The sequence below is a fragment of the Mirounga leonina genome, unplaced genomic scaffold (genome assembly GCF_011800145.1).
Source record: "Mirounga leonina isolate KUSES-001 unplaced genomic scaffold, KU_Mleo_1.0 Mir_101664, whole genome shotgun sequence".
NCBI lineage: Eukaryota > Metazoa > Chordata > Mammalia > Carnivora > Phocidae > Mirounga > Mirounga leonina.
In genome coordinates this window covers 10365750-10381751 of record NW_023270175.1, presented here as the reverse complement: position 1 = coordinate 10381751, position 16002 = coordinate 10365750, and the positions used below count along the sequence as shown (strand labels likewise).

Genomic DNA, 16002 nt, shown 5'->3' with positions numbered 1-16002 from the left:
AACCCCCCTTCTCAGGACCCTCCACCAGCCTCCAAGGCCCTACCCTATCCCACCTGCTCAGGACCCTCCACCAGCCTCCAAGGCCCTACCCTAACCCACCTTTCCAGACTTCCCTCCCGCTGCTCTGCCCAAGGCATGCTCCTCCAGCCACCCTGACCTTCTGGCTGTTCCTCACAGGAGTCAAGTGCACTCCAGCCTCGAGGCCTTTGCCCTGCCCTATTTCCTCTGTGAGTTGCTCCAACCTCCCAGGATAGCCACACGTCTTACTCCTTCGCGTCATTTAGATGGCTCATCGAGGCCCGCTCTAGCCACCACTCGAAAATTTCAAGCCCCACCTGCCCCTGCCTGCTAGCCCCCTTCCTGGGTCATTCTGCCCCATTTCCCTGGAATGAAAGCTTCGTGAGGGCAGGGAATGTTTTCTGGTTTGTTCCCAGCTCTATCCCCAGCACTCAGAATTGTACCCGACACATAGTACATACTCAATAAATATATGAATGCATAAATCACACTGTGCCAGGTGCTGTGAGGGATACCAACCGACCAACGAAAGGCAGCAGTTCGTGTGGTTGTCCTTGGGAAATTTCCAGTCAAAGCTGTGGGGAGGCATAGAAAACAATTAGGGAAAATACAGCAAACACAAACATAAATGCTCAGAGAAAGGCAAGACGGACCAGTGTGGTTGGAGTTGCTTTGGACGACTTCTTGGAATGGATGGGCACTGAACTAGACCTTGAAGGATGGCCAGAACTTGAGAGAGGCAGGCGACAGGGAGACAGAAGGAGAAAGAAGTCAACAGCTGTCACTTTGTGGCTGGATCTCATAAGCAATAAGGAGCCACAGGAGACTTTTATGACCAAGGTGGTGACATTGTAAAAGTGACGTTTGGGAGATCTGGTTTTCTAAGATCAATGATCAAAACTTCCTTGATTCTTGCCTGGAGGCCAGAAGGCTGGGGGAAGACTAGGCGAGGGGTTGGCAGTCAAGGACAGGGGCGGCTCCCACCCACCTTCCGGCTCCACCATCAGACCCCAGGGGCTGTGAGGCTGATTCTTCCCTGCGCCCAACTCCTTGGGGGTGCTGCTCTATGAAAGAGCGTGCCTTCGGGGCCTGGCCCCCTAGTCTTTCTTGCACCCCTTGAAAGCAGTCAACATCCTGTCCAGTCACTCCATGGCCTCAGTCCCTTCAGGCTGCGAACTCTTCCTCTCTGGAATCGGCTCTGTTCTGCTTTCCAACACTTCCGTCTCTGAAAGAGGAAGGGCCTCCATGCGTCAGCATCCAGGGCTCCTCCTTTGGCTTTTGGTTTGGGGTGCTTTCGTTGCTGCCACCACCCCAGCATCTCACCGCACCCTCTCCCCCGCCGTGCCTGACCCTATGTAGGTCCTGTCCCCTCCCCCGGCCCAGCCAGGACGGGTCTGGTCTTTGCACACCGTTGACAGCATTGTTATTGCCTCACCACTTAGCTAGCATTGGTGTCTGTCTGTCTGCCTCTCATCTTGTCAGCCCTAAGGCTCCCGAGGTTAAAGATTCAAATGCCTCCTTCGCTTGTTAGTGCCCCGCACCTTCTTGCCCTGAAAAGTCTCCATTGTTTGTTTGCCTTAAGCGTGTAGGATAATTCCTCTTCAGCCGTGCCCTCATTCACACAGCCTCTTTGAGGAGGAGGAGGAGGCCATTTGCATAGCCATGACTCCCACAGGAACCCACACTCTAATTTGCACATCCCCTCCCTCTCCCGGGTCGTTTTGCCTACCTGCCTGTTGGACAGTTCCCTAAACAAGCAAGGAACTGAGAGCCTCAGTCTGGAAAACACTGGGTTGGGCCGGGGAGGGGACGTGTGGGAACAGCCAAACTCATCATTGCACCCTCGTCCCGAATGGCCCTGCCTCTCCCACATCCCCTCACCTGGACTGCCTTTTGTGACTGCACTAGTCAGAACCAGGCGACTACAGGACTGCGACACTGCCTAGCTGCTAGCCTCCCCCGGGCTGAGCGGTGGCCATGTGCGCTCCGTGCTCTCACAACAGAAGGACAGGAAGTGGCTAGTCATTTCCCTTCTCTGCAGCCTCAGTTTCCAGGATGCTACCCCTCCTTGCAAATTTGATGAGGTTCGCTTTGTGACACAATGTAGAGTTTATTTTTGTAAATGTTCTACGAGTGCTTGAGGAAAATGTAGACAATTGACTCTGGAACAATGTGGGGGTTAGGGACGCCATCCCTGTGCACAGTTGAAAATCTGCAAATAGCTTTTGGCTCCTCCTAAACTTAGCCTACTCCCCCAAAATAGCATACTCTTGATATGAGGCCTTACTGATGACATCAACCATCAATTAACACATGTTTTTGTATATTCTATGTATTATATACCATCTTCTTAAGATAAAGTAAGCTAGAGAAAAGAAAATCTTATTGGTGGGGGTGAGCCTGGGTGGCTCAGTCGGTTGGGCATCCGACTCTTGCTCTCAGCTCAGGTCTTGATCTCTGGGTAGTGAGTTCAAGCCCTGTGTTGGGTTCCATGCTTGGTGTGGAGATTACTTTAAAAAAAAAAAGGGAAAAAATCTTATTAGGAAAATCATAAGGAAGAGGAAATGCATTCACAGTACTCTGCTGTATTAGTTGAAAAAAATCCGCCTACAAATGGACCTGCACTGTTCAAACCCGTGTTGTTCAAGGCACCACTGTATTCTCAAATTATAGGCCCAGTGTTCTTTGTATGGATCAAGTTTGTGGATCATGTTGGTCAAATTAATATTCTTGCTAATTTTTTTGTCTGTTGGACCTATCAGTTACTGAGAGATGTGTTAAAATCCCCCGTCATGATACTACGATGGTGGATTTGTCAAATTCTTTTAAGATTTTATTTATTTATTTTAAAGAGCGCACACGCAAGCAGGGAGAGGGGCAGAGGGAGAGGGAGAGAAAGAATCTCAAGCAGACTCCGCACTGAGCATGGAACCCGATGTGGGTCTCGATCTCACGACCCTGAGACCATAACCCAAGTGGAAATCAAGAGTCGGACGCTTAACCTGCTGAGCCACCCAGGTGCCCCGGATTTGTCAAATTCTTTGTTGACTTTAGTTGTAATACATTTACGCTTGTTTTTACCATCTGATTTTGTGCCATTTACCCCATTTTTTTTTTTTCTGTTTCTTTTTGTCCTTTCCTCTCTCAACTTCTTTTCAATGCTGGGCTCTTGGGAGTCGTTTTTCATTACAAGAGGGTGTTTTATCTTTTGTAAAATAGGCATAATAGGGGCGCCTGGGTGGCTCAACTGGTTAAGCGACTGCCTTCGGCTCAGGTCGTGATCCTGGAGTCCCGGGATCGAGTCCCACGTTGGGCTCCCTGCTCAGCGGGGAGTCTGCTTCTCCCTCTGACCCTCCCCCCTCTCGTGCTCTCTCTCTCATTCTCTCTCTCTCAAATGCATACATAAATAAAAATCTTTAAAATAGGCATAATAGTAGTGCCTACCACAGGGTTTGTTGTAAGGGTTAAATGAGATGAAGAAACTCACACTGAATGTTAATCCAGTGCCTAACATATAGTAAGCACTAATAAATGGGAACTATTATTAGAAGTTCTAGTATTCTGTCATCTTTAGGGTTCCCTTGTCTCTTACAGTTCCGCTTCTATTGTTCTCCTTTCTGCTGATATTGTCCCATTTGTTCTCAGTCTTTTTTCTTTCATTTCTCCTTTACTGCCATTCAGTTTCCTGTTTCCTCGTACTCCTTCATCTCCAGGCGAGCTCCGCATGCAAGCTGCAATGGTGGAGCCCCTTAGGGAAGAGTGTCAGCATGGAGGGGCTTGGTGGCCCAGCGAGGGCAGGAGGCAAGACAGCGGTGCCTGGTCCCCTGATTCCCATTCCGCAGGGTGACAAACGTACCGCCCAACACGAAGCCAACCCTACCCGTTACTCTAGGTTGGCCCTGGCGAAATCAGACCCGCTGGGATCATCGGTTTCTGTGAAATGGGTACAAAGCCATAGAACTCGACACCTAAGGATACAGTTGCTTTCCTTAGTGCTTTTGCCTGTGGAGTACAGCTGGGGCCTCATGGTCTGCTCTCAAGAAGGAGTCCTGCTGTGGGAGAGTGGGTGTCACCTCACTAGGAATTTGTATATGTATAAACCAGAACCTGGAAAGAGGAACCATTTGTGCTCGAACACATGTGGTCAGAGGAAAATTTTGTCATCATTGCTGTGACAGACCTGCAGCTAAATTTAGCAAGCTGTGTATTTGTGTGTGTGTGTGCGTATATGATGCTTGGACATCACACACGATGTTTCCAAAAAGCAAAAACTCCCCAGACCAAAAACTCCCCCAATACCAAATCAAATACCCTGATTTGGTATTTGATTGCCATGGCCATCCCTTAGTCCAATTACTTCAGAGCTTTGCTTTTTTCTGTGTCCTTTGGAGCATGACATTCTTTCAAGAGACATTGTGTCACTGGAGGACCATTGGCACTTGGTGGAGTTTTGGGTGTTTTTCTGTTCTCTGGTGGTTTCCACACTTGGATTGAAATAAACAGAGGTGTTGAATTTCCATATTTCAAATGGGCGTCACTCGAATATGAGAGTCTAATCTTTCGATGGCAATTAAACATATGCCTTTCTTCTTCACAATAAATTTTATTTTATTTTAAAGATTTTATTTATTTATTTGAGAGAGAGAGAGTTAGAGAGAGAGAGAGATCACGAGCAGGGGGAGGGGTAGAGGGAGAAGCAGGCTCCCCGCTGAGCAGGGAGCCCAATGCGGGACTCGATCCCAGGACTCTGGGATCATGACCTGAGCTGAAGGCAGACGCTTAACCACCTGAGCCACCCAGGTGCCCTTCACAATAAATTGTAAATAGATGCTGTTGATATTTTTGCAACTTCTTTTTTTTTTTTTAGAGATTTTAATTTATTTATTTGAGAGAGAGAGACAGAGAGAAGAGGAGGAGGAGCAGAGGGAGACGGAGAAGTAGACTCCCCAATGAGCACAGAGCCCAAAGGACGATGCTGGGCTGGATCCCAGGACCCCGAGATCATGACCTGAGCCAAAGTCAGACGCTCAAACGATTGGGCCACCCAGGAGCCCCTGAAACTTCTTTAATACAAGTGCAATTGCGACTTCTGATGTAGATGAAATGCAATATATTCCTGGCCATTAGTATATATAATCACAAAATGCCTCTCTGTGATTCAGACGTTCAAAAAAAACAAACGATATATAATGTGTTGGATCTGTCTTCCTGGAAACAGGAAATAGGAACACTTTAGTTTCTTGTAAGCCACAGAAAGGATATGGAGTAGCAGATGAGATAAACATGCTGGGGATAGGGGTGCAAAATGGGAAAAGGAACGGAGATGAGAGGGAGAGAGAGTTTTCCGATTTTGGTAGTCAGGACCCCTTTAAAGTCTTACAAATGATCCAGGACCCTAGGTCCAGTCCCAGACTTTACTTCCTGGGGAACCGAACCTGTGACAAGCCCAGGGCCCACCACATTGATGCTTAAAGTATCGAAGCAACTAGTTTCCTCAGTTACAAGAACGGTTGACCTGAAACAAACTACATGTAATGGCTTCTAGGCACACGTGGGGGTCATTCATCTTGTGAACAAGTTCTTTAAATCTCTTAAGGCGTTTCTCGATCACAGGATTTATTAAAAAGAAGGTGTAATCGTTAGGGAAACGCAAATCAAAACCGCAATGAGATGCCACCCCACAACCATTCAGGGGCTTATTATTTTACAAACAACAGGAATTAAGTGTTGGTGGGGATGTGGAGAAGTTGGAATGCTCGTGCACTGCTGGAGGGAATGTGACCTGGGGCGGCCGCTGTGGGACACAGCGTGGCGGTTCCTCAAAAACTTAAACGCGGACTTGTACTGATGTCGTTTTGGAATGTTGGTGGGGTCCGGAGCCGAAGGCCAAGAAAGAATTCTTGAGACGTCTTTGGTGCAGAAAGGTGATTCTATGAAAGCACAGGGACAGGACCCGTGGGCAGAAGGGGTTGCTGCAGCTGGGTGGTGAGGGGTGGATGATTATATACTGGGGAGTTGGGGGAGGTAAGGAAAAAGGGGGGTGTCCAAAAGGACTTTCTTTCTTTCTTTTTTTTTTTTTTTAAGATTTTGTTTATTTATTCGAGAGAGAGAGAGAGAGAGAGAAACAGCTTGAGAGGAAGGAGGGTCAGAGGGAGAAGCTGGCTCCCTGCCGAGCCGGGAGCCCGATGCGGGACTCGATCCCAGGACTCCGGGATCATGACCGGAGTCGAAGGCAGTCGCTTAACCAACTGAGCCACCCAGGCGCCCCAAAAGGACTTTCATATGCTAAAGAAGACTCACGGGATACTGGAGGCCTGGTCATTGTCAAGCTAAGGTTGTTTTTCCTTCTACTAAGGCATTAACATTAAGACAGCTGGGAGCTTCCCAGAGGAATGTTATACTCTGCCTTTCTCAGGTCCTTGTCAATGGGCTGCAGGTGGTAAAGAAATTTAAATTTGTTCCCTTTCCCTTCTGCCTCGGTTTCCCACATCACGGAGGGATGGAGGGGAGGGTGACGTTGGGGCTCCAGGAACTTGAGTTATGGGTCTCTGGAAGCTAGGTTATTGATAAGAATGCTTTTTCCTTGGAAATCACTAAGTCATTGGTAAACAGATGGAGACTCAGGTCTGGCACGACTGTGATCTCTGTCAGTTACCTATTTGTTTTCCCTTCCCTTAGCTTTAGGGCAGCCAGGGGTGCCCGAGGAATGTCACACATGTCCCACCTGGGAGTGGCGGTGCGGGGGGAGTTTGCAGGGTGTCAGCTTCTGCTTTGTCCTCAGCTTGCCTTCTGTTCCCTCATCTGTATGATCCAGCAAGTCCACTTCTAGGTATATATCCAAAAAAAAAATTCAAAGCAGGGACTTAAACAAATATTTGTACACCCAGGTTCAGAGCAGCATTATTCCCAGTAGCTAAAACACGGAAGCAACCCAAGGGCCCATTGACGGATGAATGAATAAGCAAATTGTGGTATACACGTGGAATGGAATGGAATGTTCATCAGTCTTAAAAAGAAAGGCATGGGCGCCTGGGTGGCTCAGTCGTTAAGCGTCTGCCTTCGGCTCAGGTCATGGTCCCAGGGTCCTGGGATCGAGCCCCGCATCGGGTTCCCTGCTCAGCGGGAAGCCTGCTTCTCTCTCTCCCACTCCCCCTGCTTGTGTTCCCTCTCTCTGTGTGTCTCTCTCTGTCAAATAAATAAATAAAATCTTAAAAAAAAAAAAAAAGGCAACTCCGACACACGCTACAACAGAGATGAACATGGAAGATATTGTGCTAACTGGAATAAGCCAGTAACAAAAGGACAAATACAGTATTACTCCTCTTCTCTAGGGTATCTAGAACAGTCAGATTCATAGAGACAGAAAACAGAATGGTGGCTGCCAGAGGCTGGGGTGAGGGGGAAGTGGGGAGTTATTGCTTCATACTCACAGTTTCAGTTTGGGATGATGAGATAGTTCTGTAGTTGGACGGTGGTGATGGTTGCACAACAATGTAAATCTATTTAATGCCACTGAATTGTACGCTTAAAGTGGTTAAAATGAAAAAAAAAAACAGAAAATGGTTGAAAAGGAAAATGTTATGTGTATTTTACCACAATAAAAAATGTAGACAAGTTTTTTTTAAAAAAAGATTTTATTTAGGGGCACCTGGGTGGCTCAGTTGGTTGGGCATCTGCCTTTGGCTCAGGTCATGATCTCAGGGTGCTGGGATCAAGCTCCGCATTGGGTTCCCTGCTTAGTGGGGAGTCTGCTTCACCCTCTACCCCTCCCCCAACTCGTGCTCTCTCTCTCTCAAATAAATCTTTTTTTAATGATGTTATTTATTTATTTGAGAGAGAGGGAGAAGTAGTGAGAGAGAGCATGAGCAGGAGGGAGAGGGAGAAGCAGGCTTCTCGAGCAGGGAGCCTGACGTGGGGCTCGATCCCAGGACCCTGGGATCATGACCAGAGCGGAAGGCAGATGCCCAACGAGTGAGCCCTCCAGGTGCCCTAAACAAGTTTTAAAGTACAAATATGTCGGAAATCTTGCAATACATTAGTAAAAGGGTTGCATTAAATAGTTAATGAATCATTCCTTTTTATTGCCAAATGATGGTTCATTGTATGGATATACCACCTTGAAAACATTAGGCTAAGTGAAAGAAGCCAGTCACAAAAGTTCACTTATTGTCCGATTCCGCTTACATGAGATGTCCAGATGAGAGAAGTCTATAGAGAGAAAAGCTAGTTGAATGGTTGCCTAGGGCTAGGTGGAGACGTGGGAGGAAAAGAGCCATGACTGCTAATGGTGCTAATGGACCCAAGGGTTTTGGGAGCAGGTGATGACAATGTTTTAAATTGATCGTATGATCAATGGATGTACTGAAAATCACTGAATTCAATTTATTTTATTTATTTATTTAAAGATTTTATTTATTTACTTGACAGAGAGAGAGACAGCGAGAGAGGGAACACAAGCAGGGGGAGTGGGAGAGGGAGAAGCAGGCTTCCCGCGGAGCAGGGAGCCAGATGCGGGGCTGGATCCCAGGAGCCTGGGGATCATGACCTGAGCCGAAGGCAGACGCCCAACGACTGAGCCACCCAGGTGCCCCTGAATTCAATTTAAATGAGTGAATTATATCTCAATAATTCTGTTAACAAAAAGGTTAACAAAACCACAATAATAGAAAGACTCTCTAGAGGAGTATCTTTCCTAATTGACCTAGGAAATTAAACTTTGATGCCCCAGTGTGGAAAAGTTGATGGGTTTTCTTGTATTTCCCTTCGATCATTCAGTAAATATTTATTGAAAACTTTCTGTGGGCAAATAATACTATTGAAGGTACCGAACAATCTACAAAAAAAATGTTGTTTTAAAATATGGTGTCTGCTGGGGGCACCTGGGTGGCTCAGTCAGTTAAGCATCTGCTTTCGGCCTGGGTCATGATCCTGGGGTCCTGGGATCGAGCCTCGCATCAGGCACCCTGCTCAGCAGGTAGTCTGCTTCTCCCTCTCCCTCTAACCATCCCCCCTGCTTGTGCTCTCTCTCTTTCTCAAAAAAATAAATAATCTTTAAAAACAATATGGTGTCTGCATTGATCAATGGAACAGAAGGCCCAGAAATAAATCCACACTTATATAGGCGATTAATCTTTGACAAAGGAGGCAAAAATAAACAATGAGGAAAAGACAGTCTTTTCAATAAACAGTGCTGGGAAAACTGAACAGCTACATGCAAAAGAATGAAACTGGATCACTTTCTTACACCATATACTAAACATAAACTCAAAATGGATTTAGGATTTAAATATAAGACCTGAAACCATAAAACTCTTTTTTTTTTAAAGATTTTATTCATTCATTTGAGAGAGAGAGAGTGAGTGAGAGAGAGCACAAACTCGGGGAGCAGCAGAGAGAGAGGGAGAAGCAGACTCCCTGCTGTGCAGGGAGCCTGACTTAGGCCTAATGCCGGGACCACGGGACCATGACCCGAGCTGAAGGCAGACGCCTAACCGACTGAGCCACCCAGGCACCCTGAAACCATAAAAGTCCTAAAAGAAAACCTAGGCAGTAATCTCTTGGATGTGGGCCTTAGCAATATTTTTCTGGATTTGTCTCCTGAGGCAAGGGAAACAAAAGCAAAAATAAACTACTGGGACGACATCAAACTAAAAAGCTTCTGCACAGCAAAAGAAACCATTAACAAAATGAAAACGCAACCTACTGAATGGGAGAAGATATTTGCAAATTATATATATATCTGATACGGGATTAATATCTAAACTATTATAAAGAACTCATGTAACTCAACACCAAAAAAACCCACAAATAATCTGATTAAAAATGGGCAGAGAAATAGGCATTTTTCTAAAGAAGACATACAGATGGGCAACAGACACATGAAAAGATGCTCAACGTCACAGATCATCAGGGAAATGCAAACCAAAACCACAATGAGATATTACCTCACACCTGTCAGAATGGTTAATACCAGGGGCACCTGGGAGGCTCAGTCGTTTAGGCATCTGACTCTTCATCCATGATCTCGGTGTCATGGAAACGATCTCCACATTGGGCTCTGTGCTGGGCGTGGACCTTGCTTAAGATTCTCTCTCTCCCTCTCCCTCTGCCCCTTCCTCCCTCTCCCTCTCTAAAAAACAAACAAAGAGTGCCTAGTATCAAAAAAGCAAGAAATAAGTGTTGGTAAGGATGTGGAGAAAAGGAAACCCTTGTGCACGGTTGGTGGGAATGTAAGTTGGTGTGACCACTATGGAAAACAGTATGGAGGCTCCTAAAATGCTAAAAACAGAACTGCCATTATGACCCAGTGATTCCACTTCTGGGTATTTGCCCAAAGGAAACGAAAACACTAATTCAAAAAGATTATGCACCCCTGTGTTTATTGCAATATTATTTACCATAGCCAAGATATAGAAGCAACCGAAGTGTCCATCGGCCAATGAAGGGATAAAGAAGATGTGGTATGTGTATGTTCACACACACACACACACACACACACTGCAATATCACACAGCCTTAGAAAAGAATAAAATCCTGCCATTTGTGACAGCATGCATGGACCTAGTGTACTATGGGAAATAAGTCAGACAGAAAAACACAAATACCATATGATTTCACTTACATGTAGAATCTAAAAACCGAAATAAGTGAACAAACAAACAAAAAGCAGAAATAGACTCATGAATACAGAGAACAAACTGGGGGTTGCCAGAGGGGAGGAAGGGAAGGGGTTGGGGGAAATAGGTGAAGGGTATTAGGAGGTACAGACTTCCAGTTATAAAATAAATCAGTCACAGGGACGAAAAGTCCAGCATAAAGAATACAGTCCATACTGTAATAACTTTGTATGGTGACTACACTTAGAGTGGGGAGCATTTTGTAATGCACAGAATTGTCAAATCGCTCTGTTGTACACCTGAAACAAATATAACATTGTATGTCAGATGTATTTCAATTAAAAAAATACAGTGTCTGCCTTTCAGAAGCTCACTCTCTGATTAAGGAGACAAGCCATACACACATGAAATCAATTTAATCAAGGCAATGCCATGCTGGGGTTCTTTATTTTATTTTCTTTATTTATTTTTAAAGATTTTATTTATTTATTTGTCAGAGAGAGAGAGAGAGAGAAAGCATGTGCACAAGGGGGAGCATCAGGCAGAGGGAGAAGCGATGAGGGACTGGAAATTCTCTCTCTCCCTCTCTCTCTGCTTCTCCCCCTACTCGTGCACTCTGTAAATAAATAAAACCTTTAAAAAAAAAGAGAGACATTTAAAAAAATAGAATGTTCAGTATCCTGGTTGGGCACAAATTAGGGATTCAATAAGTACTAGAAGGTAATGAAAAAATTTACATTAAAATGTTAACATTTTTGGATGATGAGATTATATTATTTTTGCTACTTTCTAATTTTTTTCTCAAAATGACTGATTACTTCTGTTTTTACATTTTTATTCTTAATATTTTCAGCATACAGAAATGTATAGAGACCAACAAGATGAACACTCATGCCCATTACTTAGCTTTATTAAACTAATCCTATGCCATATTTATCTGAGTTTCCTCTCTAAGAATTAAAACATTATAAACAGAGTTGACACCCCATGTGAACCCTTTCTCAAGTCTGTCCCACACCATGTCTCCCTAGAGGTAACATGATCTTGAATATTTTTATACTACTACTACAATGAGGATATTCATAAATATGTAGAACTGTTTTGCATATTTTAAAACTATATACAAATGGTAATCTGTATCTATATCATTCTGGAACTTGCCTTCTTCTTTCAGCATGTTGTCTATGAGAATCACGTATGTCCATACATATAGCCTGTTGTAGTTCATTCATTTCCCTTGTTGTAGAATATTCCAGAGTGTGTGTGTGTTTCCATATCCATTCTCCTGATGGAGGATGTATATATTGTTTCCATTTTTTCACTATTACCAATAACATAGCTGCTATGAAAATTCTTGGGTATAAGGGCAGATTTCTCTAGGTGTCCGTCAAGAGGTAATATTTGCATCTTACCAGGAGTACCTGAAAGTTTCCATTGCTTCACATCCTTGCCAAAATTTCTTTGTTGTGCTTTTAAAAGTTTTGCCAAGTTGATGGGTATGAAATGGTGTCTTATGTAAAGCCTTTTAGAATGTTGCCTGGCACATAGTAGGGTCTCGGTAACGTTGAGTTATTATTTTAATTAACATTTCCATAATCAATGTGGACATTGGGCACCTTTTCATCTGCTCACTGGTCATTCAAGTTTCCTCTTTTGTGAAGTGCCTCTTCATCTCCTTTTTCCGTTGTTTTTTTTTTTTTTACGAGGTTGTCTTTTTCTTATTAATTTATAGGTTTTAAAAAATATTTTCTTGGGGCGCCTGGGTGGCTCAGTCATTGAGCGTCTGCCTTCTGCTCAGGTCATGATCCCAGAGTCCTGGGATTGAGCCCCGCATCGGGCTCCCTGCTCCGCGGGAGGCCTGCTTCTCCCTCTCCCACTCCCCCTGCTTGTGTTCCCTCTCTCACTATATCTCTGTCAAATAAATCAAGAAAATCTTTAAAATATATATATATATATTCTTGCATGAATCCTTTGTTGCTTATGTAGTTTGTGGCATGTCTTTACTTTCATTTATGGTGCTTTTTGTCATTTGGAACTTTACTTTTTATTTTAATGTACTCGATTTATCATATCCCCCTTTGGGTTGTGCTTTTTATAGCTTGTCTAGAAAATCCTTCCCTATTAGTGGTTATGAATTCTCAAGGGGGCTCTATTTTTCTGCCCAGAATCCGGGCCTGGGTAGGCAATCTTTTAGTTAAGTCTCTTCGGCCAGTGGACAGCTATTTTCCTAATTTGCCAGTTCAGTGAGGGATAGCTAATTGAGGGTCCAGGACTTAGATAAGGTTCTTGGTTCCCAGGCCTTGGCTTCTTTCTGTGTGTACATTATACTGATTAGTGTTAGGTTCAGCTGAGAGCAGCAGAGCTCCAAAATAATAGTGGTATAAACAAGAGAAAAATATGCCTCACGTAACAGTCCAGAGAAAGGCGGTCTAGGCCGCTGTGGAGTATTTGCCCTCACCGTGCTCTCAGACACCCGAGGCTTTTATATCATTTTTTTTTAAATATTTTATTTTTAAGTAATTTCTGCACCCAACCTGGGGCTGGAACTCACAACCCTGAGGTCAAGAGTTGCACGCTCCTCCAACTGAGCCAGCCAGGTGCCCTCGTATATCTTGTTGTTCCATTCTATGTGGTCTCTGTTTCTCAGGTCACCTCATGGTCCAAAATGGCTGCTCCAGCTTTAGCCTTCACTTTCACGTTCCAGCCAGCAGGAAAGAGTAAGAGGTTAATAAGGAACATTGGGGCACCTGGGTGGCTCAGTTGGTTATGTGCTGGACTCCTGATTTCGGCTCAGGTCGTGCTCTCAGGGTCATGAGATTGAGCCCCATGTCAGGCTCCATGCTGGGTGTGGAGCCTGTTTAAGATTCTCTCTCTGCCCCTCCCCTCCCCTCTCTCCCTCTCAAAAAAAAAAAAAAGGACATGGCCACTTTTAAGGAAGATTCTTAGTAGCTTCCATATGACATTTGCTTTTATATCCCATTGGTCAGAACTTAGTCACAGTAGGTTTTATTTTGGGTAGCCATGTATCCAACAGAAACTGGATGCTGGGGGAGAACAGTCTTGGCCACAATGGTCAAATCTCAAGTCAGTGGTTTGCAGGTGACCTGTATGCCACTCTAGTTTTTAGTTCTCTTGTTCTTTCTGGTACCTTATTTTCTTGTACTTTCCACTGTGCCTTTCAGCCGTTTATCAAATAAATATTTACTAAGCACCTACTACAGGCCAGAAACTGTTTTCAGAGCTGGGGTTATAGCAGTGAACAAGACAAAGGGCCTGCCCTCACAAAGCTTGCATTATAGTTGAGGGAGACAGACCATAAAGGAACTGGGAAATGTAATGTTGGAGAGTGTGGATTGGTATGGAGGAAAATAAAGCAGCTTACGGGGGAATAGAGAGTGCTGGCAGTGGGGTGAGCAGTTATTTCAGGGAAGACCTCTGTGGTGAGGTGACATTTGAATGAACCCTGCATGAAATGAGGAAGAAAGCTAGGGGGGTTTTTGGCCAAGAGCAGAGGTAAGAGCAAGTGCAAAGGCCCTGGAGTGGACGTGGACACGGCGTGTTCAAGGACCAACAAGGTGGCCTGTGTGATCGAAGCAGACGGGATGGTGGAGAGGGATAGCAGTGGTGTGCCAGGGGTAGCAAAGGCCCAGATCAGTTAGGGCTTTGTAGGCTTTTGTTTTTACTGGAGGGAGAAGAGACGCCACTGGAGCGTTTAAACAGAGGCATGATATGATCTGCCTCATGTTTTTTTTTTCTTTAAAGATTTTATTTATTTATTTGACAGAGAGAGACACAGCGAGAGAGGGCACACAAGCAGGGGGAGTGGCAGAGGGAGAAGCAGGCTTCCCGCCGAGCAGCGAGCCCGATGCGGGGCTCGATCCCAGGACCCTGGGATCATGACCTGAGCTGAAGGCAGACGCTTAACGACTGAGCCACCCAGGCACCCCATGTTTTTTTTAAGATTTATTTATTTATTTTAGAGAGACAGAGATAGAGTGGGGGGGGGGAGGGGCGGAGGGAGAGGGAGAGAGAGAGAATCCCCACGCAGACTCTCCATGAGCATGGAGCCCGACGCGGGCCTCGATCCCAAGACCCATGAGATCATAACCTGAGTCGAAACTGAGAGTCAGACGCTCAACAGAGTGAGCCACCCAGGTGCCCCTGCCTCATGTTTTAAAGGGATTTCTTCAGCTGTTGAGTTGAGAATAGACCCTAAGTTAGTAAATGGTGGATGCAGGGAGAGAAGTTAGAAGAGTTAGAAGACCACTGTGGTTGGCCAGGCAGGTGAAGTATGTTATTTAAACTAGGATGGTAGTAATGGAGGTGGCGAGAAAGGGTGAGATTATATTTTGAAGGTATGCCAAAAATATTTGCTGAAGGATTACAAGCTAGGTGTGAGAGAAGGAGAGAGGCAGTAGACCCGACTCCTAGGTTCCTGGCCTGAGCAACTGATTGAGGGGCGATGCCATTTACTGAGAAGGGAAACTGGAAAGAGCAGGTTTGGGGGATGGAGATCGAGAGTCCTGTTTCAACCAGGTTAAATTTGACACATGCCAGAGGAGAGGTCATTATACAATTGGGCATAGGACTTTTGAGCTTAGAGCAATCTCGGTTGAAGGTGCAAATTCAGGAGTCATCAGCACATACATGGCCATGAGACTGGATGAGATCACCGGGCAAGGCAGCAGGGAGCTTGGTAGATTAGGCAACACAGAGGACAAGAACATTCTCTTCTGATTCCTCCTGTTTTTTTTTTTTCAGTGAAATCAGAAGATCATTTGCTGGCGGTGAGATGGTGAAGAGGAGACTGGAGGCTTGAGGACAGGGGAGATGGTATAATATCTATCTGTGATGTTAATTAATTAATTAATTGATTGATTAATTTTTAAAGTAGGCTCCATGCCCATCGTGGGGCTCCAACTCACAACCCTGAGATCAAGAGTCACATGTTCTCGGGGCACCTGGGTGGCTCAACCGTAAAGCATCTGCCTTCGGCTCAGGTCATGATCCCAGGGTCCTGGGATCGAGCCCCACATCGGGCTCCCTGCTTGGCGGGGAGCCTGCTTCTCCCTCTCCCACTCCCCCTGCTTGTGTTCCCTCTCTCGCTGTGTCTCTCTCTGTCAAATAAATAAATAAAATCTTTAAAAAAAAAAAAAGGGAGTCACATGTTCTACTGACTGAGCCCGCCAGGCACCCCTGTGGTGTTATATTTTATTTATTTTTTGTGATGTTATTATTATTTTTTTAGGTTTTATTTATTGAAAGAGAGAGAGCGAGCATGAGCAGGGGTCAGGGAGAGGGAGAAGCAGGCTCCCTGATGAGCAGGGAGACTGTCGTGGGGCTCGATCCCAGGACCCCCGGATCATGA

General features: G+C 45.2%; 1 long non-coding RNA gene across 1 annotated transcript in view; it reads left to right on the top strand.

The window, feature by feature from the left end:
- LOC118012316 overlaps positions 1-15537 on the top strand; it is a 30818-nt gene extending 15281 nt beyond the window's left edge. The window contains exon 5 of the long non-coding RNA XR_004679677.1: positions 15396-15537. This is a non-coding gene — a long non-coding RNA (uncharacterized LOC118012316). The remainder of the gene's footprint in view (positions 1-15395) is intronic.
- The last annotated feature ends 465 nt before the right edge of the window (positions 15538-16002 follow it).